Consider the following 23,969-nt stretch of genomic DNA (forward strand, 5'->3'; position numbering starts at 1 on the left):
GGAAATCCGTGCTTTTTATTGTGGTATACATGAATTTATGTAGAACAATCATATATAGTTTATTGGTAAGCAAGGTCTCATCAGCAAATTTAGGAGGGTTTTTATTGAATTTAAAAGACACCATAAATAAACCTAGCATTAAAAGTAAGGCAGATGAATCTTTTAATTTTTCTTTTTTTGAAATCAGGAACTGTGTTTAACGTAGTCATTTAGTAGTATATATATACATTAAGAGTATATTCCTGTGATCTTTTAACTATATAACTTTTATTAAACATTCAAAAATCATTGGAAAAAAAGTTACAAATCTTATTTATATTGTATAAATTACTCCGTCTGACACGTGTTTTATTTAATGGCATAAACCAAAAAAATCATCAGAGACTTTACATTAGTTCACCAAAGAATAAAATGTACAGTTTTTTTCCTATTTCTGTCCTTGATTCAGAAAGAAAAGAACATTTTTTAGCGAATTGGAAATTTAAAAAAATCCGAAATCCAGTAAAAATAGCAAAAACATCCACTTGTCATCGATAAACATTTAAGACATCCCGATATGTAGAAGAAAGAAAAGAGTGGAACAGGCTTATTTTTAACGCCATATTTAAATTCTTACTTACATATGCTCTGAAAGTGTAAATCTATTTTCATTGAACTTAATAAATCGTTGCAATCTTGATATAGTCTTAGTGAATATATACACTATAAACATGTACTCGTTTTAAGGAAACGCGCGCACACACACACACACACACACATATATATATATATATATATATATATATATATATATATATATATATATATATATATATATATGATGGGCGGGGCCATTCACAAGCAGTTGAGTCATAATATCATGAATCGTCTGTGTAGCTAAGCGGCGCATCAACCTGATAATTCGAAATCCACACACTGCCAAAATTGTTGATTTCATAAGAAAGGATTTTAAGGGTTATTTAGGTTCTTCAGGAATTGCGTGCATTGACGAGGTTGGCTACATGTCGTTTTATATTTTTTCATGTCGAAAGTAACAATGATTAGAAATAACAAATTGGTAAAGGCATTCTTTTAAAGCCAGACCAGCCGAACCTTGTACAGAGATGATAGCTGTCACAGATAGTACCCTGGGTGTCTGACATCATTATCTTCTCTCCCGTCACAGCAAACACACGTCTAAGAGGCAGTCTCGCAACACGACCAACACAATACATTTTCGCTTACTTAAGTTTCTCTTTCTCCATTATGCGGAATAAAGGCTTTTTTTTTTCTTATTTGCATTTTTTCGTATGTTTTTGTTTATTCATTGGTTTTGCCGATTCTCAAATCTTTTCAAATCATTACATTTAATTGTGACGTTTATTTCTGTTTATTACGTTTTTATCTTTTTTTGTAATTTTTTATTAATTCATTTTTTCTTCCGTATAAAGATTTTCTTGCTATTTAATCCTGAATAGTTTTTTTTTTATCAATCCTTTATGTAGTTATTTAATACGCTGAATTATTCCGATGAGGTGTTGTGTCACTCCAATCTAGCATAAGTGGGCATATTCCTAGTTGGCAACGTATTTCTTTTCCTCCCTTCCAGTACTCTCCTGATTATTCGAGGTTATAGCCCAAGTGGTATGGCGCAGTTTTATCTCAGTTTTCCTTGGAGGTAGGTAGTCGCTTAATCCTTCTTGGTTTTCCAGTCACCCAAGCTGACTAGCTTAGGGAAAATTTTATGATGTATATATTTTTGTATTGTTCCAATAGGAATAAAAATTTGTAGATATTAGCGCATTTATGCCTTATTAGACGTCTCTGTAATATTTGATATGTTTTCGTATTTTTTATTATATGTTTAGATGGGGTTATTATTTTATTTACAAATTATTACTTTTTCAATCTTGTAACTATGAGCTTAGAAAATGTAGTAGCTTATTTTTTAGTTAGTTTTATGATTTAGTATCTTGCATTATTTTATATTAATATCAACAAGACTTAAGTGAATTAAACTATTAAACAGGGACTATAGATATATCATAAACAAACAGGATAAGTATATTTACAAAGTAAAAGCAATATAAACATTTTTGTATTGGGGTAAATAAACCCCCGATGGAACGAAACATGGCTGGCACACTCAGATTAATAACGCAATGTTAACGCTCTTTATGTCTTACAATATTTATTAATGGTGTTTAGTTTGGTTCTGTGTGTGTGTGTGTGTGTGTGTTTAACTGTGGGGAAAATGTAACTTACCTGAATAGCACGAGTTTCGTGTTCTTTTTTCTTCTCTAGGTAAAAAAAGTTAAAATGCCGACGTCACATTTATATGTATGACCGTCATGCAAATTTACGTGTGAGATATGCTAATTGGAGGCGAGAGAGATTGTTGAACGGGTGTAAAAGAGGAAGAGAAAGTAACTACCGGGGAGTACGAAGGCAGCGTCTTGGGAGAACGTGTGTCGAAACCAAACGATTGAAACTAAATCAGCAAAGACAGATTTGTCTCGGTTCAAATACTGTAGAAGAAAACACTTGATTTTTTTTTTTTTTTTTGGTTTTGGGGAATCCGTTTCGTTTTGCAAACGTAAAAAGAAACGACAAACAATTAAATCAATGTTAAGTTCATGTACTCAGACAGATTGACTACGTATATAACAGATGTAAACATTGACCATACATAGAACGGATGTTAAAATTGATTACGTATAGTACAGATGTAAGCATTGACTATATATAAAACAGACTTTAAAATTGAATACGTATAGAACAGATGATAAAATCGATTACGTATAGATAGATGTTAAAATTTATTATGTATAGAACGGATGTTAAAATTGATTATATATAAAACAGATACTATAGTTGATTACGAATTTTTTTACACAGTGAGCACCACTTATCAAAGCCCGGAAGCCACTCAGGGATAAGGGTTATTGCAAGTACATTACGTTAGTGTGGAGATTTGATGAAGTGTTTACTTAAGGGGGCGGTTCATTAGGAATTTGTTAACATTAGACTTGAAGACATCCAAGTTGTAGAACGGAGGGAAGCAGGCAGACGGAACAGAGTTCCACAGGCGTGCAGTTCTAAGAAAGAAGCTTTGTTCATGGAATCCGCGTTTTGATTTAGGCACAGATATAGAGTGGGGGAAATTTTTCACAGTGGATTCAGCTAGACAGGTGTTTTTCGTGAAAGATTGGCGAGGGGCGACCAGAGATTGGAGTTCAGATGAGCACCTGCCATGGAAATAACGATAAAACAAGGATAGGCTCGCAACATCTCTTCTGTGGGAGAGAGGTTGCAGGGTAGAGAAAAGGGCACCCCCCACTAAGCCACGCAGTCTATTTTGTACTCTGTCAAGGCAGGATAGGCTGTTTTTAGCTCCTGCCCAGATATGGAAACAGTATTCCATCCTTGGGCGTACTTGGCTTTTATATAGATAGAGAATTGCATCAGTAGTGAGATATCTTCTGGGGCGGTAGAAGGATCCCACCATCTTTCCAGCAACCTTGGCAGCACACTTGATGTACGTGTTCCATTTCAGATCAGGAGTAAAGGTCAAACCCAGAAGCTTGTCAAAACACGGGGCCTCACTCTGACGAAGAACCATCCATCACAATTGATGCCAGCTGGGGATCAGAGCGTTGATGATGTAAGGATAGGAGTTTGGTTTTGGATGCATTAAAGGTAACCAGCCACATCTTCCCCCACTGAACCACGCGCTCGAGATCAGAGGAGAGACAATCAGAGAGAACTTTGTCATTTACAGCCTTTGATGTGTTGCCGTAGATGGTCGTGTCATCAGCATAGATGTAAACGAATGATTTAAGTATGGGTTTAGGGAGGCCATTGATGTAGAGCAGGAAGAGAGTTGGGCCTAGGATTGACCCCTGAGGGACGCCAGCATTTATATTACAGGCCTCCGATTTTTGTCCATCTACCACTACTCTTATGAGCCTATCGGAGAGAAATGATTTAATGATTGAGAGAATATTTCCAGTTATACCGTAGCTGGAAATCTTGTGAAGTAGACTCTTATGCCATACCTTGTCGAAGGCTTTTGATATGTCAAGAGCAATTGCCTTAGAAAGGAAACCTTTGTCAAGAGTCATTTTGTCATATAAAAGATATACAAATTCACTACGCATAGAACAGATGTTACAATTTATTACGTATAGAACAAATGTAAAAATTGACAACGTATAGAACAGATGCTAAAATTGACTAAATATAAAACAGATGCTAAAGTTGATTACGAATTGAACAGTTGTTAAATTACCTGCGTAAGAACAGATGCTAAAGTTTGTTACGTATAGAACAGATGTTAAAATTGACTACGTATAGAACAGGTGTAAAATTTGATTACATATAGAACAGATGTTTAAATTAACATCATATAGAACAGATGCTAAAATTGCCTACGTACGTATAGAACGGATGTAAAAATCTACTACGCATAGAGAAGATGCTGAATTTGACTACGTATGGAACAGATGCTAAAGTTCACTACGTATAGAACAGGTGCTAAAATTGAGTACGTGTAGAGCAGATGCTCAAATTGACTACGTATATAACAGATGCTAAAATCGACTAAGCATAAAACAGAAATTAAAATTTACTACGTATAATATATGTGCTAAAATTGACTACGTATAGAACATATACTTAAATTTAGGAAAGTGATTCGGCAATAAACGCAAATATTGTCCAAGATCACAAGAAGCATGGGTTTGCTGTTATTCTGCTGATATGCTATTCTTAAAAAAAATCATTTTTATCTGGTCTTAAAAGTTTAGTTTTTATAAGGCTTTCACTATTTTCCTATGGCGTTCACTTCAACAATAACACATTATTTACGCCCTATACTACACATATTAAACTATCGTCAATGCTTTTACGTGAATTTTATTATAAAATACACGCAAATGTGTATATATATATATATATATATATATATATATATCGCAGAAGTGATAAGGCCTAAAAAATATTTTAATAATGCAAATGTTGCTTTATATAAACAAGTGTTCGTTAAATAAAATTGATTTACTCACAAATCATAGAAATGCGTAGAATAATATGCTTATCGTAGGAAGATTGCTATATAAATAGTATACACATGTGAGTATTTGGTAGCGTGGCATTGTGTACGTGTGTTCATTTATTAACCTTGCTCTTGGAAGTGTGTGTAACGCTTTGCGTAGCAAAATATTTTTGTTCGCTTGACTCTTGTTTGTAAGCATATGTGCACGAGATAATGGATGCTGTTATGCGAGTCATTGAATAATTCTCTTTTATGAATTATATCGTTCTGCCGAAAGGATAAATAGGCTGTTCTTGTCAAGCGATTCTCTTGCGTGCCTTCAGGCTTAACCCCTTGATGACAGCTCTCATTCTTAAATTTTAGCTATTTGTATTATCGGAGTTTATAACTTTGCATCAGCTCACTATTTTTAAATATACGTGCTACTGTTAGAGAAAGCAATTTCGAAGGGCGAAAAATATTTTTGGTTCCTGCTTCTGTAAAAATCTTCTTGCTTAAAGAAGTTAGGAATCGAAATAAAGCGGAGAATAAAAAAGAATGTTAGCAATCATAGCTATTTGCTGTTTAGTATTCGTATGATTTACTTAAAAATTAAACTGCCACAGTTTTATCTCATTTATTTTTTATTGTTTTTGTGCATTTTTTAAACTTTTATTTTTTCGTCTGTCTTGATTGACTTAGCTCCCTTTTCTGATGCAAATCTCCAAAGCCATTCCAATGGCCCTTGTTATGTTCAAATTACCTTTCTCTCCCGCTAGTTTCGATTATATACTTATTCGTTTATTTATTTATTCATTTGCGTTGATCAACTGCCTGATGTGGTCAACCTTGGCATAGAAAAAAACAAACAAAACAGATAAACAGAATAAGATAAAACTATTTTAATCACGTAACAGTAAAACAAAAAAAGAAATACGAAATAACAATAAAACAAAAAACACTACAAAATAAAAATGAAGCAAAAATAAATACGTACTGTAGTTAATACTTTTTTTTTATTTCCTCCTCAATTATGTATTAAGTCTTTTAAACGAGTTCACACACTATATAAAAAGCTAGGTAAGCCTGTCAGTCTACCACGTTTATGTCTGCAAAAACAAATGATTTACCGGCCTATATACCAGTTTCTTAACTTCCGCACTACTTAGAATTACATACTGTTGAAGGCTAGTTTGTGCGTGAGGTTATCCAGCCCTATAAAATCATATACTCTTAAAGGGAAAGGTATTGAGACTGCATTCGTCTAGAATAATGCATCTTCATCCGAGGACGTAACATGTTATACACTTTGGTTCTTGAACATTTAATGCAAGCGTTTTATTTGTTCCCCTGTTATTTTTGTCTAGCGTACTCATTCGGTAAGAATGACAAGAAAAAGCCTTATTTTAAGATATCTTCAAATGAATTAAAAAAAAGCAATAAGTGAAAAAATATCTCCCATTAATTACCATTATTTTAGACACGAGTATCACATTCCAAGATACAAAAGTCAAACAAGAATAAAGTTACAGTTGTGAATTTTAAGATGAGGACTGATTGTTTATATTACTTATTTTGATCGAACTATTGTTCTAATCGTCAGTGTTATTAGTGGGGCGTTTCGGTCGGTATAGCCTTCGACCTTCATCAGGCATGTTAGTCGTTATTTTGAAAAGAAAAGAGAAAAGTTACTGGCTCGGTAGATGGTGTCGTATTTGTGAGAAACAATCAGACATACGAAAACACGCCCCCCCCCCCAAAAAAAACGACTTCAAGAGTATGAAACCATCTTTGGAGCCAGTAACTGTTCTTTCTTTTTTTTTTCAAGATAACTACCAACATGCCTGACGAAAGTCGAAGGCTACACCGACCGAAATGTTACACACATAATAATTAAGATTAGAATAATAGTCCGATCAAAACAAATAATTTTAAGATTAAGGTTAACTGGCATTGGCAGGTTGACGATAAAATATCGTGGAGATTCGTAACATGCGGAGCGTTCAATAAGTATTTTTATATAGTATTTGAAAACGGCAATGATTTAGACAGTCAAGAAGCTACCATGTTTTATTGTATTTCACAGTCGTACAATTTAAAGAAGAGAAACTTTACTCGTGATTGTTGTCTTCGTGTGGTGTACAGATAAAAATGGGACCTTATTGAAAGTTGTTGCAGCGAGAGGGTTTTTTTTTGCTGTGAAAGTCTTGCAGGGATAAGAACCATTAATTAAATTTCATTCGAACACTTTCAATGGGAATTAAAAAAAATATCAACACTTTTTCTGAGTAACAGGGTGTAGGAAGGAGAAGAGGACATCGCTCGCTAGATTTCGAAGTTTCTTTTTAACTCTGTAAAAGCGTGAAATATATGCTATGAGCAGCAACTCCCCAGATGTTGCAAAAACCATTCAGTCTCCGTAAGAATGCCTGCGCAAATAATATTCGCTGATGCAAGCGCTGTATCATCTCTAATTAAACTTCTTCTGATCGGGAATTGACTAAGTTCAAGAGGACACATACAGAGATATCTTGAAACAATGTTGAATATAGATAAAATATATAAATAAAAGATTTAAAATAAATAGATGTAAAACAGATGCAGTTGTACAGACAGAACTCGAACTCGACACTCCTATCATCCACTTGTAACCACTACACAATGCCACATACATTAATAATGGTATTTATATTTAAAGCGAAGCTAAGGGTTTGCAAGAGTAGAATATGACTCTGGACTCTCTTTGTATTAGCTGCTACATTGACGTGTTTGAGAGGGGGGCGACAATGTTTTTCAGGATTGCTGCCCCCTTCCTTTCTTCATAATGCTTAGTATTTAGCCAGTCAGGATTAAGTACCACTTTTTAAGAATTTATTGAGACTGGACCGAATACTGGAATACAGTCTCCCGTCCATTTATCGAACGCTTTTACTATTATATTCAGTTTATTTGCATTGATATAGACACTACCTTTTTACTATTCATAGGTTGGCTACTTGCAAAATGTCTCTCTTTGTCTTTCTATAATATCTCGCTCACCGTTGAAGAGGCGTCGCCCACACAGCGCGTCAAACCGATTGACGTCCACGATAAGGCATCAAGAAAGATTAGTTGATAAGAACAAAAAAACAAAGATTGACTGCTTGTGTCAGAGACACGGACATTCATCTGGGCGTAACTTACTCACTAAGATGCGTGAAAAGAAAAAAAAACGGAATCAAGTGATCGATGTTAAATTGATAATGTCTTCATGGCAAAAAAGAAGGAAAGCTTTTAAATTATTGTGGGAAACACAAGCCATAAAATGGCTATTTCCAAGATGCGTCCAGTTAATCTACAGGTTTGACGATTAAAATATATTTTAAAAATATTTAAGCATGGCAGACTAAAATACTTGTTCGAGCTTAATCTCGTCAGGGTAAATCGCTATTCTACCTAAAGCGTGACAAACAAAAATGGCATTTCAAATGAAATGAGGAAAACTATATACTAATTCGAACTTTAGAATAATAGAAGTGTTATTAAAAATCTAAGTGTGACAAGCTGACAGGCTATATATACACACTTCATTCTTGCGGATTAAACTGCTATATCGTATATAAGTATGACGAACTAAAATACTATATAAGCATTTAGCATGCCAAACCAAAGTGCTATTTCAAATTTAAACATAGCAGACTAAGCAACATTAAAAATATAAACGAGACGATAGCAATGCTATTTAACTCTTAAATATTATATCGAATTTAATAGCGAGAGGCGTATTTTCTACATAAATCCTCTTTCAACTATTATATTCGGAAAATTATGTGTGTGTATGTGTGTGTGAGTTTTTATGAAATATCACATGAAGGTACATTATGTGGCTGGCATTGCTCTTAGATATATTTCGCATCGGAATGTTTTCGATAAGTATCGACAATCGATACTCGAAATAATTCGATGAAAGAAGGAACACGCGATTTTGACCAAAGTGAATACCTTACACAACCAGACATCACAAGTGCAATTGATACATTTTATTACAACACAAGTCGAAAGGCTCGACATATTAAATCAACAGTATGCTCGTTGATATGACTGAGACGCGTTTGAAATGAATGTTTTTGTTTAAAGCCCAATTGAAACTTGATTCATTTTGGACCTAAATTTAAGCCATTATCACAGCACACGCAGTAAGGCCAGTAATATAAAATAAACAGTATGTAATTTGATATGACAGGGGTGCAATTGGAATGAATGTTTCTGTTTAGAGCACAATTTAAGAATGATACATGGCTTTTGCATTTTAAACCTAAGTTCAAGCCATGATATATAAAATCGTTTCCACTGGTTCTCTATAGTCCAATGTAGACTACTATGTATTGTCAACTAAGTTACTGCGGAGAGGCATGGTAAGCCCCCTTCCGGTGAATAGCGATTAGTCACCAACTAGAAAAAGCAATCAATCGATTTGATTGAAAAATTGACGATTCACCGATTTCGATGACAATAAAAATATTGAAGTCCGATACATTCATTAATCATCATTAAATCCCGAGCAATGTCGGGTCTCCCTGCTAGTTACGTTATAAATTATACAAGATAGAGTAATATGTTGCGTCACAGTTTAGCCTGGCATACTAAAACCCTATTTCAAAATAAAACCTGACATGTTGAAAAATGCCATAAGCATGAACGATCTGCAGTGTTGTTTTAAACTTAAGCGCGAGAGACTAACCTGCTACACTGGCTTTAAGCATATCTGACTTACATGTTGTTTAAAACGTAAATATGTTAGGCTAAAATGCTATTTATAAATAATCGTGGCAGATTAATATATTCTATGAAACTTTATTGTGACATAATTAAACAAATCTGCCAAAAATGATATTTCGTAATTAAGGACGAAAGCGTAGATTGCTATATCAACGTTTAATATCACAAACTAAAATTATATTTGAAATTATATTTAGCAAATAAAAATACTATTAAAAAATAAGCATGGACAACTATACTTTATCATACTTAATTGTGACACGATGCCATACTACATCATATTTAAGCGGGACAAACTTAATGCCATTTAAAACTTAAGCATGACAGAAAAAATACGCTATATTTAATTGAGGTATGTCAAACTAAAAATATACTTTAAAATTAAACGTGTGGAATAAAATACTACATCAATCAAGCATGACAGAATGTACTACTATTTCAAACTTAAGCGTGTCATGCTTGAATGCTTTATAATTCATGCGTTACAGGTTAAATGTTATACCACCTTTAGCGTGGTAGAGTGCATTGCTAAATGAAGCTTAAGCGTAACAGATTACAAATAGTATTTAAAACTTAAGCGCAGTAGACTAAAATAAGCATTACAAATGTAAATAATATTTAACACATAAGTGTGAGAGACGTATATGTGCTACTAAATTTTGCCATAAGCGAGTAAAATGTTATTTCAAATTTATGCTTGAGAGACTTCAGCATACAGACAACATTGCTATTTCTAACTTAATCATGGACAGCGAAAATGCTTAATCGAACTGTAATAGGATTAAAATTATATTTACTTTCAGCGTGATAAAATAAAACATTATCCTATTATAAATTTTCGTATTATCTGTTTGTGTGACGCGGTTTGTCTCAGCCTACAGGCAATCCACTCAGGCAAGTTAGGTACCGAAATGAAGCTTATGACCCACCGGATGTTTTAGTGATATTTATATCCATGTTTGGTGTATGGAAATGCAAAAAAAAAAATGCAAAAATAAAATAACGATTTACTAAACAACGCTTTATTTACTGGATATTTTTCCGGTACAAAGCTGGGCAAACATGGGTGCTTGTTTCAAAAATAATCGTGACGGATATAAATACTATTTCAGCTTTAAGCATAGCAAATTATTTTTTTTTCAAAAATAATTGTTATAGACTAAATTCGATTTAAATTAAACCTTTACAGACTAATTTATTTTAAGTGCGGACTTTTATTCTCATCTTTTCTTAGTCGTTGTTTTACAACGCAATAAAAATAAATTAAGAAATAATACTCATCTGAATAATAAATCCCAATTAAAATATTTGCAGACTATTGTGCGATATTATATTAAGCGGGACACACTAAAATATTACTCCGATCATATTATAGACTACAATGCTATTTTAAGTCGAAGTTCTCAGAAATCAAGGGGCCCACAACCAGGGGATAACACTTGAAATCTATATAAGATACATAGATATTCGAATGTTCTATTTAAGTTCTTTATCTCTCAAACACTGAGTTAGTAAAGAAATTGAGAACATAACTTTCCTCTCCCCAATTAACCATTTTTCTACGTTGTAGTATAGCTTTTATTTTGGTCTCTTGGTCTTACTGGATTCCAGGACAAGAATTTATCTAGTCTGGTAGAGTATCCAGTTTCATGCTATTACTTGAGGTAATATCACTTGGAGAAGGTGCACCATTCCTCCTAAAAGCTAATGTGAGTTAGCCATAATGAGGAGATCTTATTTGTGCAGCGAATACTATGTGATTTTGAATATTTGGTCGGGATGTACTTCGATGGAAAAAGTATCCTCATGCCAGGTTGTTCTGACAAACCCCTGTACAGAGAGACCTTAGACACTTGAGGACAGTGTCTTGTTGGCATTCAAGTTTTTCTAGTGTGAAACCATTTGTGACCGAATAACACCAGGACTATACAGGAGTTAATTTGAATGCTTATTAGACACTCGAGGACAGTGTCTAATAAGCATTCAAATGAACTTATGCAGGCTAATATGCTTTATCAAACTTAACTGATACAGTCTTAAATCTTATACCAATTTTTCATCCGACAAATTAACATGCTACCCCCCTTAAACATGATATGCTAAACAAGTATTTCAACTTTAGCGTAACAAATTAAATGTTATTTAAAACTGAAGCATAACAGCTTAAAATGTGATTTCTAACTGATGCGTGACAAGCTATTGCGCTAGTTCATATGAAACTTGCCAGATTTAATTTGCTTTAAATCTTAATCATGGCAAACTAATTTATTGTTTTAAATTCAAGCGTGTCAGTAATCGATTTTCTGATTAGTTTAGACATCTATTGAAAGAAATAATACATTATTTGAACATGCATATATTACATAGAGACTTAAACTTACACATTGAGTGTAAGAAGTTCGAATCCTCTAGATTCCATTGCACTATGAATGATAAAAACCGTCACCTCTCGGCCCTGTATGAACCTGAATCTAAAGATGGAATTGGTTTCTTACGTTTAACACCCCTAACACTTAGATCTTTGTCTATCGTGGACCAACACCAATTGCGTGCTCATTGAACTCCCTTCTAGACATAAATCGAATGCATATTGAAAAAACATTTTCTCCAAAATGGATGGCTAAACTCATAAACCATCCAACCAAGGAGATCGATCGTCGGAATAGTTTAGAAAGAAAGAAAGAGAGAGAGAGAGAGAGAGAAACGTGAACAGCATTAAGCAGAAGAGTGACCCCCCCATAAGTTTTAAGTCACATGACTTAAGGAATTTTGCTAACCTTATTAAAGTGGACGACGCTTGTACGCTACTAAGTATATAAAAACGGACGGCAGCTTTTTTGGGTGGTGGTCTTAATATATAGAGTATTGCTTGGATTTATAACAAAGATAAGAACAAGCAAGTGATATAAAAAAAAGAAATAAAAGGAAAACGGAGGGAAGGTCCCTGAAATTAAAAAAATAATTTTCTATACAAAAATCTGTAAAACAAAAAAAGGCAATTCAAAAGCGGTTTCGAAATAACTTTCTTACGACTGACAACAAATAGAATTTACTTGATCGTATCTTGTTTACAAGAAACAATGCTGGAAAATAACGCCCGGAATAATAAAATAGACAGCTTCACTACTCTAATCTATGCCCCCCCTTTCCAAACTTTCACAAAAAAACACTCGGCTAGCTACAACCATTATATATGATTTCCCTCACTCTCTGTAAGTAAATCTAAACGCAGATTCCATGAACAAAGCGGCTTTCCCAGAACTGGCAGTCTGTAAATCACTGTTCCGTTGGCGTGCTTTTCGCTTGAATAAAATATGCTAACCATCAAGTCCAACGTAAACAAGATCTTGTTGTGCTGCCTCTATAAATAATCAAAGCCTACGCAATTCAAACCATTAACGATTACTACACTACCAACCTATATCTATTAACACTTATCATCGAGTCGTATTCGGGCCTTGAATAGTGGTGACTCCCAACTAAAGAAAAAGGAATAATACTATCAGATTGTAGAATTTGCTTTCCTATTAAATAATAGGCTAAATTTAAAAAAGATAGAAAGACGTAAGAAATGAACTAAAGTTGCAAAACAATTTAAAGGAATATAAAGCATGGAAATTCGATATAATACCAATAACCTTGAGGACACTAGTAGCAGTTCCGAACAAAAACGAAAAAAAAAAAAAAAAAAACGACTTGGAAAATTTGAGTGAATAGATAAGCTGAGAGAATACACCAGGCGTAAATATGAAAATATCTATATTTAGGAAAATTCTCGAATGCGGAAACATGCTCACATAAATTATGAACATTAAGCATAGCCATAGAAATTGCAAGATCCGAGAGACTGACACTGTCCACAGACTTATAACCTCCCTCCTCCTAACTCATTCATTGTGGTTGCGTCTACATAAGCTCCTCGGACTGATTTTCACTTCAATTTTATAAGGGAGGATTTTAATGTAAAAGTGCAATAAAACTAATTGACGCATTCTATTACTTTTAAAAAAAATGCCGGACTCTTAATACAATATTCTTTCTGCGAAGAATCAGATACGATTAAATGGCGTATTTCTACTACTCACCTCATCTTTGAAGATATTCGCAGAAATTTTAGCCGATTGTACCTCTTTTGTTTCACATGTTATTTTCCGAACTCGTGAATCGTTATGTTCAATTCGGGAGTCGAACGGACAATTTTATTTAAACACCTGGCGTAGCTTTCTTTCATTCTGTAGGCGATGACCAGGTAGCAATCTTTATTATCTCGTGCCCAGGACACAATAGTAATAATCAGTTCTATATTACAGTCTGCTGGAGGTTGAAGGTTCACTTGTATGTGCAGGCAAAAGTAAGAATACGTTTATAAGTTACGTAGGACTTCTACACGGATATGGATGAGAGAACAAGAGCAAACTACCCCCGTGGATTAAATATATGATCCAGTTCGAAATTCCGTACATATTCTCGAGTTTGAATGGAAGGACATGAATGAAGTCGGGCTTAAGATCGAAGCAAGCACCGTGTGAAGTACATCCAAGATGAGAAATGTCACGAAAGTAATCTATTTATTACTACTTTATGTAGTGTGAGCAATTTCAGACGGTATTGCCCGATGGATGCAAAAAATAGAAAAAAAGTGTTCAATAACGTAGTTTGTTTTTACAAGTCATCACTTATCAAAACCCATAGGCTACTCGAGGATAGGGGGCAATGAATATAAGGCGGTAATGTAGTAATGGTTACTAGTGTAGAGTGGGAAGACTTTGGATTAATTAAGCGAACGGCTCAGCAATAACTTGTTTATATTGGACTTGAAGGTTACCACCTTGTAATATTTCGCAGGCAGGCATTTTAAGAAAAGAAGCTTTTTTTTTTTTTCAGTGAATCTGCGTTTAGATTTAGGCGCTGATAAAGACTGGGGAAAATTGTTGATAATGGTTGCAGCTAGTTGAGTGATTTTGTGAAAGTTTGGAATAATTAGAGCTCAGACGAGCACTAACCATGAACAAAACGATAGTGCAGAGACAGGCTCGCAAACTCACTTCTGTGAAAAAGAGTTTGAAAGGAAGAGGAATGAGCATCAACTACTAGATTTCGAAGTCAGTTTTGAACTCTCGTAAGCAAAATGTAATATGCCCTGTTAATATAAAACAATTTTGAGAAAAGAAAAAAAATGGCCGAGCAATATAAAATCATTGAAGTTTAGTCGAGTGTCCAATAATACTAGAAAGTGCGGGAAGTAAAAACAAAAATGAACTGACGAGAATATTTATATAACTTTTTATCAGAAATTCGCAAATAATAAAACTCAGTTTAACAGCGACATAAAAGATAACGTCTCTGGTGTAAAACCTGTTGAACGTACACTTTTTTTTCATATTAAAAATGTACCTAAAAAAAAATCCAAGCTTAGCCGAAGAAAAATTTTGAGAAAGATGTAAATAAAAATGGGCTTCCTTTTCCGGTTTAAACATCGTCAAAATAGGGTCAACTAATAGCTACTTTCTAAGTAATACTGAAAATGTATATGCAAGCAATAGCAATAAATAAAGAAATAAATAAATAAAACACCCGACATAGTTTATTTAAAACTTGCTGTTTTTGTTTTATGGCATATCAACCCTTCCCAGGTTATTTAATGCCAAATCCAGTTGTTTTGAAGACATTTTTTAATAGAATTTTTTTTCAAGTCAATTTCTATTAAAACCATAGTTGAGACCTTAACAGGTACTACTACTCCGGGCCAGAGTGGACCCGGGAACAATGCTCCACACTCCCCAAAGCCCGCATGCTGGAGACTCACCATCGGAGATATTTTAAGGTCATATCCAGGACCTGTTAATTTTTATAGGGTTTCGAGTATGCTGACAAGAGTGGAATGTCTAATCCGGGAACCGTTCTTAACATGGGGAGGTTGGGGGTGTTTATGCGCTGTAAGCATAGCTGAAAACCTATACAAGTCGACATTTCCAATGTGAACGGTGAGTTGGACTAGGTAAAAAATACCAAAAAGGTATACATAATTGACAGTTTTCTATTAAAAATATAATTATTTCTTTTTTCCTAATAACATTTTATTTTCATAAAAAATATCTTTCGTTTTCTTTTATATATATATATATATATATATATATATATATATATATATATATATATATATATATATATATGAAAAGTACAAATGTTGAATGTTGTTCTTGCGGTTACTTTTGTTTTCGGCACAATATAAAAAAAATTAAAACGGAACGAAATGTAAACTTCCCCTCCATTTTTAAAACAACCGTAAAACAACACATCCTCCGCCAGTTTTACCTAGACCTTTAAAACGCATTTAAAATTGTCGTATAATCTTGAAAATTAAGTATAGTATTGCTATATATATATCATGAGATGTATATCGATTGGCAGATGTCATTCAAATTAGTTACCTCACTGCATGCTTTCAAAATCCCATTAATTCCCAAGTGTGCTGTATAGAATACAATTTAATAAGTATATACATATATATATTTGGAAAAGAGTCAACACTTATCAAGGCCCGGAGGTAACTCAAGGATATGGGTTAATGAGTGTATCAATAGGTAACATGAAATTATCGTTAGTAGTGAAAATTTGGTAAATTGGATTACTTAAGGAGATGGCTCATCAAGAATTTCATGTTAGACTTGAAGACGACCTTATGTTATAGAGTTGGAAAGCAAGAAAACGGAACAGAGTTCCATAGGCGAGAAGTTCTAAAAAAGAAACTTTGTTCATGGAATCTACGTTTAGGTTTAGGCAAATATAAAGAGTGGAGCAAAAATGTACCTAAACAAATACTGAAAATGTATATGCAAGCAATAGCAATAAATAAATAAATAAAACACCCGACATAGTTTATTTAAAACTTGCTGTTAAATTTTAGAGAGTAATTTTTCTATGTAAGTTTAATTTAAAGCGACACTGCTCCATAATGAGTCTATTTGTGAAACAGATAGAGAGTGTAATAAAAACATTGGTAGTGGTTTCCGATGGACGAGTGTTTTTGTGAAATTCAGGACACGGGAGGGCCATAGCCTGGAGCTCAGACGAACACCTGACATGAAAATAACGATAAAGCAGAGCCTGGCTCGAAACGTCTCTTCTGTGTGAAAGGCTGCATCCCTTACTAGGCTAAGAATCTATTTTGAACTCTTTCAAAGCAGGATAAGCTGTGTCTAGCAGCTCCCGTCCAGATGTGGCAACAGTTCTCCATCCTTGAATGTACTTGTCTCTTATACATGCATAGGACTGAATTAGCCGTGAGATATCTGCTGGAGAGGTAGAACAATTACAATTTTAACAGCAGCCTTGGCAACGGATTTGATGTAGGTGTTTCGTCTCAGATCAGGAGTAAAGGCCAAAGCTACAAACTTGTAAAAACACATCTCCAAAAGGACAGCCATTCATTTCAATTGATTCCTGACGGGGTCAGAGCGTTGATGATAGAAAGATAGAAGCTTGGTTTTATATGCATTTAAATGAAACAGCCAGCCTTTTCCCCATTGCACAACAGTATCGGGATTAGTCGAGAAAGAATCGAAGAGAACTTGGTCGTTTATGGCCTTTGAAGTAGTGCCATAGATGGTAGTCTCGTCAGCATAAATGTCTACAAATGATATTAGGATGTGATTTAGGAGGTCATTAATGTAGATCAGGAAGAGGGTTGGGTCCAGAATGGACCCATGAGGGACTCCGGCATTCATAATCTGAGCTTCTGGTTTTTGCCCATCAACCTCTACTCATATGAATCTATCAGAGAGAAATGATTTAATAATTGAAAAAGACATGTCCAGCTATAGTGTGGCTGGAGATTTTATGGAGTAAACATTTGTGGCATACCCTATAAAAGACTTTTAATATGTCAAGGTAATTACTCGCTGATCCTAAGAGATATAATTGTTAACACATCTGCTGTAGATCTAGCAGAACGGAAACCATATTGCATGTCATATAGGAGGTTATTTTGCTGAGGTGATTGATTTCTTCTCTATCTTACTCAGATGCCAGCAACTTACGCATGACGCATAGGAGACTTATTGGTCTGTCTTAAGAGGGAGATGAGCGTTCACCTGAATTTTTAAATACAGGACACACTGAGGAGGTTTTCCAGGGTGTTGGGAAACAATTCTTAAGACAACGGTTAAACAGCTTTATAAGTATAGGAGTTGGTATAAGCTTTTTGAGCACTATTATAGGAATGCCGCCAGAGCGAATTGCTCTTCTGAAATCGAGGTTGTTGGTTAGCAACATCACGCACGGATATTTGTATGTTTCAGATAGAAGGAAATACGAGTTCATTGGCGGCCTTATCGCATGGGGTAGAATTATCTGGAAAGTTTTTGGTAAAGAGTGAGGCTTTGCCCAATATTGACGAAATTACCTTAGATCTATTAATGATTGTTGGGATACAGCACACACCTATATTCAGAACCCTGTTTGTTATTTGCCAAAATTTTAACCGATTTGATTTTGCATCCGAATAATTCTAACAAGAATATAAATAACACAATTTCAGTCATACATTTAATGCAGTCATATCCCCCCTCTTTTACAAATATGTTCGATGATAACGAATTTATATGTAATATTAAATAATGAAGAAATAGACAATATACTATTGGTATTATATATATATATATATATATATATATATATATAGTCTTTGAAGTTTTTAACATTTGAAACTATACAAAAAAATATTTTTTATCATTCGTTTAAAAAAAAAAATCTAGTCAGTAAGTAATTTAATCACCTGCAATCACTGCATCAACTCTCTCAAATTTCCTATAACACCAATTTTTTATTTTTTTATTTTTCAAGGGAGCATCAGTTGTTTACCATGAAACACTGTTTCGGGAATTTAAAAACAAAACAGTGTATTACATCATGGCTCCCCAGCAGTGTTGATCAAACACCACCACCCTTAATCTTAGGAAGAAGACAAGTTATATATATATATATATATATATATATATATATATATATATATATATATATATATATATATATATATATATGTACTTAAAAGTAGCCCGACCCATCTAATCTTTCTCTTTACGACCAACTAACACCACAAGACAGAATGCAATTCTTTTTCAAACAAGATGGCATCGTGGCACAATGGAAAGCGCCCCTTCTGAAGGCGCTGGGGGGCTGTACATAATAAACACTGTGCCTAACTTGGTCTGCACTTGTGAAGTTCAGATGTGTTAAGCAGGTGTTTGTGATTTTTAAAATGTTCCGCTATGACTCAAGCCAAGAATGACAGTTTATTTATAATATCGAACCAAGGCTAAACGATATAAGACCTAAGAATTTGAAAGGTAAAAACCGAAAGAATTCATGCGTACAAAAACAAAACAATGTTTAAACTTTATACATGAATGTTCCTCTCTTTCTGTCTCTACCTTTCTCTTTCTTTCTCTATTTCTCTCTTTCCCTCCCCTTCTCTCTTATTTTTTATTGAAAGAGAGAATCAAATATAATTCTATTGTTTTAAACAGTTGAAGCTTGCATTCTGAGGCCACCGGACGCAATATAGCATGCGTATTGTTTCAACTGGTGTATATAAAAATATGCACATTATTGTTCAATCTTAAATAAATTATATATATTTCTTTATAAAAATGTATTTTTTCGCTATTTTTGTATAAGCGTGAAATTCCAGCATGCCATTGATGCCGACGATGGAAAGATACCTGTAACGACGCAATGAAGACAAGAAGCGACCCATGCCAGCCGGTTATAGCCGACGACATCCCGGCCCGTTGTGTTGATGTTTCGATGTGCCTATCGTTAGATATCTTCAGATATCATCTCTAACACCCGGGAGCTGGTTGTGTTCCAGGACACTCCTAAATTAAGTAACTCTCCCCGGGGAAGCGATAGTAGCATATATGAAGCAGTATACTAGCCGACCAGGAGCCTGGCGGAAAAAAATAAATTGCTTCACTGAGTTTCTGACGGAACGAAGGGCATGGCGACTTTAATCGCAGACGGCTGTTTGAAGCGCCATTCACAAAAAATTAGGGACTCTGAAATTTATGAATACTCATTTCCTTTCTTTTTTATTCGACCTCTTTCTGTCCGGACCCTCATGAAGTGAGCACGCATATTTCTGCCTCTCCGTAAATGAGGGGGGGGGCAATACTTCCCTCAACACTAGTTACGGTAGGTTAGTTAGTTTTTAAGAGCCTATTATCTAGTTTTAATTGTAAAAATTAATTATAATTTGTGTATTGTATTGTAATATATTTTTTGTAAAATAAATAGTTAACATAATATATTATATATTCCAATTGTGTCGCGTGTCGTTTTGTGTGTGTGTGTGTCTGCCATAAATGTCTTCATTAAAGAATGAAGCGTCCCTGAGGAAAAGGAAGATTCCAACCCGAATGCCACCAAAAGTGAAGACGTTAACCTGGGAGAAGAAGGGGCCACACAGCCACCTCTAACATCTCAGGTATGCTTTTCCTCTTGTTGCTCAGGCCCTAATGACTTGCCCATCGTCACATCATCATGGAACCGTCTCTGAGAATTTAGTGTAACACGTGACATGGGCACACAAAGGTGACCAGCTGATCGTGTTATAACGTTACATGTCACACGTCTCACAGATCACTGACACGAGTTCATGACATGTTTACAGAAGAGAGAGCAATAAGCAAACGGTTATGGCCACCACGTTCCCCGGACTTATTATCATGTGATATTTAACTTTAGGTTACTTTAAAACAAAAAAGTTATGCAAATAATCCTCACACTCTAGACCAACTAAAGGAGCACCTTACCAAGACTACCAGGAGAATCACCAGAGAAGATGTACAAGCAGTATCTGTAAACGTTGTTAAACGTGATGAGAAATGCATAGATGTCAACTTGAAGCTGTTCCAGCATCTTTTATAACACGCCAGGTAATTTAAACAATGCTAAAGGTAATTTAAACAATAAAAGAATGTTCCTCCTCTGTACTACATTTTCTGGGTTACATTTAAGTGGGCCACTCTATATATAATATACCAAACAATAAATTAAATAACTAGTAAAAGTTGGTATGCCGTAAAAATAAAAGGACAAATCGTCGATAAACACTGACGCAACACTTTCTAATCCATATTCTTCTTTGTCTTTATTACTGTCGTTTATTTGTTCGTATTCGTTTACTTTGTCTTCAAACATACGTTTATCTACGGTTTTTTTTATTTTTATTTTTGTATCTCTGTACTTTTGAACCCGCAATTTTAACGAAGCTACTCCGGTGTTCGCGTCAGATGATGAGGATAACCATAACCGTCCGGACGAACCACATTACACTAAAGTATTAGTTGTTACAACCTCCTTCCCAGGTTGAGAATGGCGACGACCACTGAGATTCATAAAGTAATACATTGGAAAATAATGTCATAATATGTAGAAACCTACTTGTCGATCGCTTCCGGTTGTGCCCGCCGTCCGCTGGACACACCTGAGTTACTTCGTGGAAATAGCATGTTCATAAATGTAGAAGTAGGGTTATTTATTACGGCATATCAACCCTTTCCTGGTTATATTTTTTTTTTTATCCCAAATCCAGTTATTTTGGAAAAGAACATATTATTTTTCTAATTCGTCATGGTATTTGATTTGGTTTATTTGCTAGTCATTATACAACAAGAGTTTGAGAAAAAAAAAAACTAAAATCAATAATCATCAATTCACTAACTTCAGACAGCCTGATCCGGTAGCACATAGAAAACAAAATTGCACATAATGAAGACCTTCTGCACTTAAATAATACAATTTAAACGTGATAGTTTAAACATAAAAGGCTATCATAACAAATGCTGGTCAGTTTTCAAAAGAACCCTTTCGTACAACTGTCTTATTTTATTTATATAGATAAGCAGAGATTCTGTTTGAGTCATATTTATTCGTTTAATTACCAGATATAAAAGGATTTACTTGTATATGTAGAGAATCTTTTGCTTCTTTTAAATGTCTTTGATAACATTTTTTAGAGAGCTTTGAAGAAGAGACATAAACAATTCTTCTGAAGTATAAAAAAATGAGATATTATGTTTCGGTAAACCTTTGGAGATGTCGCATTGATAACAATGCATGCGCGTGTGCGTAGGGGAGATACGGTTGATAAAAAACACTGCGATCAATGGATAACCCTAAAAAAATAATGGCAAAAGAAAAAAATAAATAAATAAACAGAATAACCGATTCGGAACGAACAGGTTTCAGTGAAAAAGAAGAATTCTGCATCGTGAAATGTTGAATACAAATAAAACTTTTTTTTTTTTTTTTTTTGGAAAATACGAATGGAAAATGAGTGAAAATAAAAGAGAATCGAAAGAAGTAAATAAATAAATTATTTACAGCGGACGACACTACGTAGTAAGTAAGCGAACGGTTTGTGAAAAAAGAAGAAAAAAAGCTCTGTACGAATCAGGAAAACTAAACACGTAACGAAATTATTCACAATCAACCTCCTCCCTGTAATAACGAAACGAAACTTATTCACAATGCAAAAATAAAAAATAAATAAAACGAAAATTATTCACAATACAAAAAAAAAAAAACGAAACGAAACGAAACTTATTCACGATACAAAAAAAACGAAACGAAACTTATTCACAATACAAAAAAAAACGAAACGAAACTTATTCACGATACAAATAAAACGAAACGAAAGACCGATATCAAACAATAACTGAGAATGCAAACATTTTTATAACTTTTTAAACAGAATTACTCTCAGACAAGACATGAAAACACTTGATCTACGGAGCTAAAGAATATTATTTCAGGTTTAATCTTGCCAACGATAAATGTGAGATAGAATATTTTCTGGCCTAGAAAACAGCAATTCTTCATCCTTTGCAAGAAAAATGGTGCATAAATTTTAAGGTAAAAGGGGCAAAATAAGGAAACATTACGTCAACCTTTTATTCTCCTTTATCTATATTCCATAATCTAAGAATTTAAATGAATTTATTTTGCATGAGTTAAACACACACAATGCTTATTTTAGCAGGGGAAGCTGGTGTTGGGATAATGTGTTTTTATCGAGAACAATTAATTACCTGATGCTGTAGCTGAGCATCATTTATTCATTTCTTTCGTAAAAATCAAAGAAATATTGTTGACTTTTGTTTTTCCGATATCTTTCAAATTATAATTATTTATAGAAAGACACCTGTTAATTGAAAGTGTTTCTGTGGAAAAAAAACTACGGTTGAACTTGGACGCCCAGGTTGTATGTCCGCATCGTTAAGCACTTATGCAATGCCACCTTTCTCTTTCTGTTATTGCTGGGTAAACTTTTGAGTTAAAACCAAATAACCAATGAAGGTAAATTCTAAAACAATAACACCGCTAATTAGTCATTATTTGGAAGGAAATACACGAGTAAGGCTTTATGACTAAATGAAAAAAAGAAAAAAAAAGACTAGAAATATTTTAGTTAGGAAGATGAACTCATCCTCTACTTTTCGTTCTCCTCTCCCTATCTCTTTCTCTAAATCATAAAATCAAACAATCTTTCATACTAGCAGTTTGTTTAGACCAAAAATCGGTGGATGAGTTTGGTAGACTCTGCCAAGGTTAAATCCTTCAACTTCGACCTCTTGGCAACCAAAGATTCGCCCAAAAACTGATGTGCTGCATGGCTGAATACCCTTTATGTAAAATTTCAAATGTTTAGTTGTAAAATTTGCTGAATAGTTTGGTAGAGACGCAAACGTAAAATATTTGGCAGACAAATTTTGTCCAAAAAACGATTCAAAAGCTTGCTCAATATCGGAATACATTTAATGTTAAATTTCAAATGTTTAAACCAAAAACTGGCTGAGAAGAAAACATTTTTTAAAAATTTACCCCAATTTTGCCCTTTAACCTTTATTGTTTTTGGCTCAACTCAAATTTAAAAGTTTGACACATGGCCAAGAAACCTTTATCTAAAATTTCAAGTGTTTAGACCCAAAATTGGCGGAGCAGTTTGGTACAGTTTTCCAATAGCATATTATTGAACTTTGACTCTTTGACAGCCAGATTTCTGACCGAAAATCGATTAAAGAGAGTTTTCTTTAATTTCAATACCTCTTATGTCAAACTCCGAGTCTGTAGACTGAAAATTGACGGAGTAATTTGGTAGAGGAATGTACACACACAGACGAATACACACGCA

This window comes from Euprymna scolopes, chromosome 30 (genome assembly GCF_053919585.1).
Source record: "Euprymna scolopes isolate OS-2025 chromosome 30, ASM5391958v1, whole genome shotgun sequence".
NCBI classification, from domain to species: Eukaryota; Metazoa; Mollusca; class Cephalopoda; order Sepiida; family Sepiolidae; genus Euprymna; species Euprymna scolopes.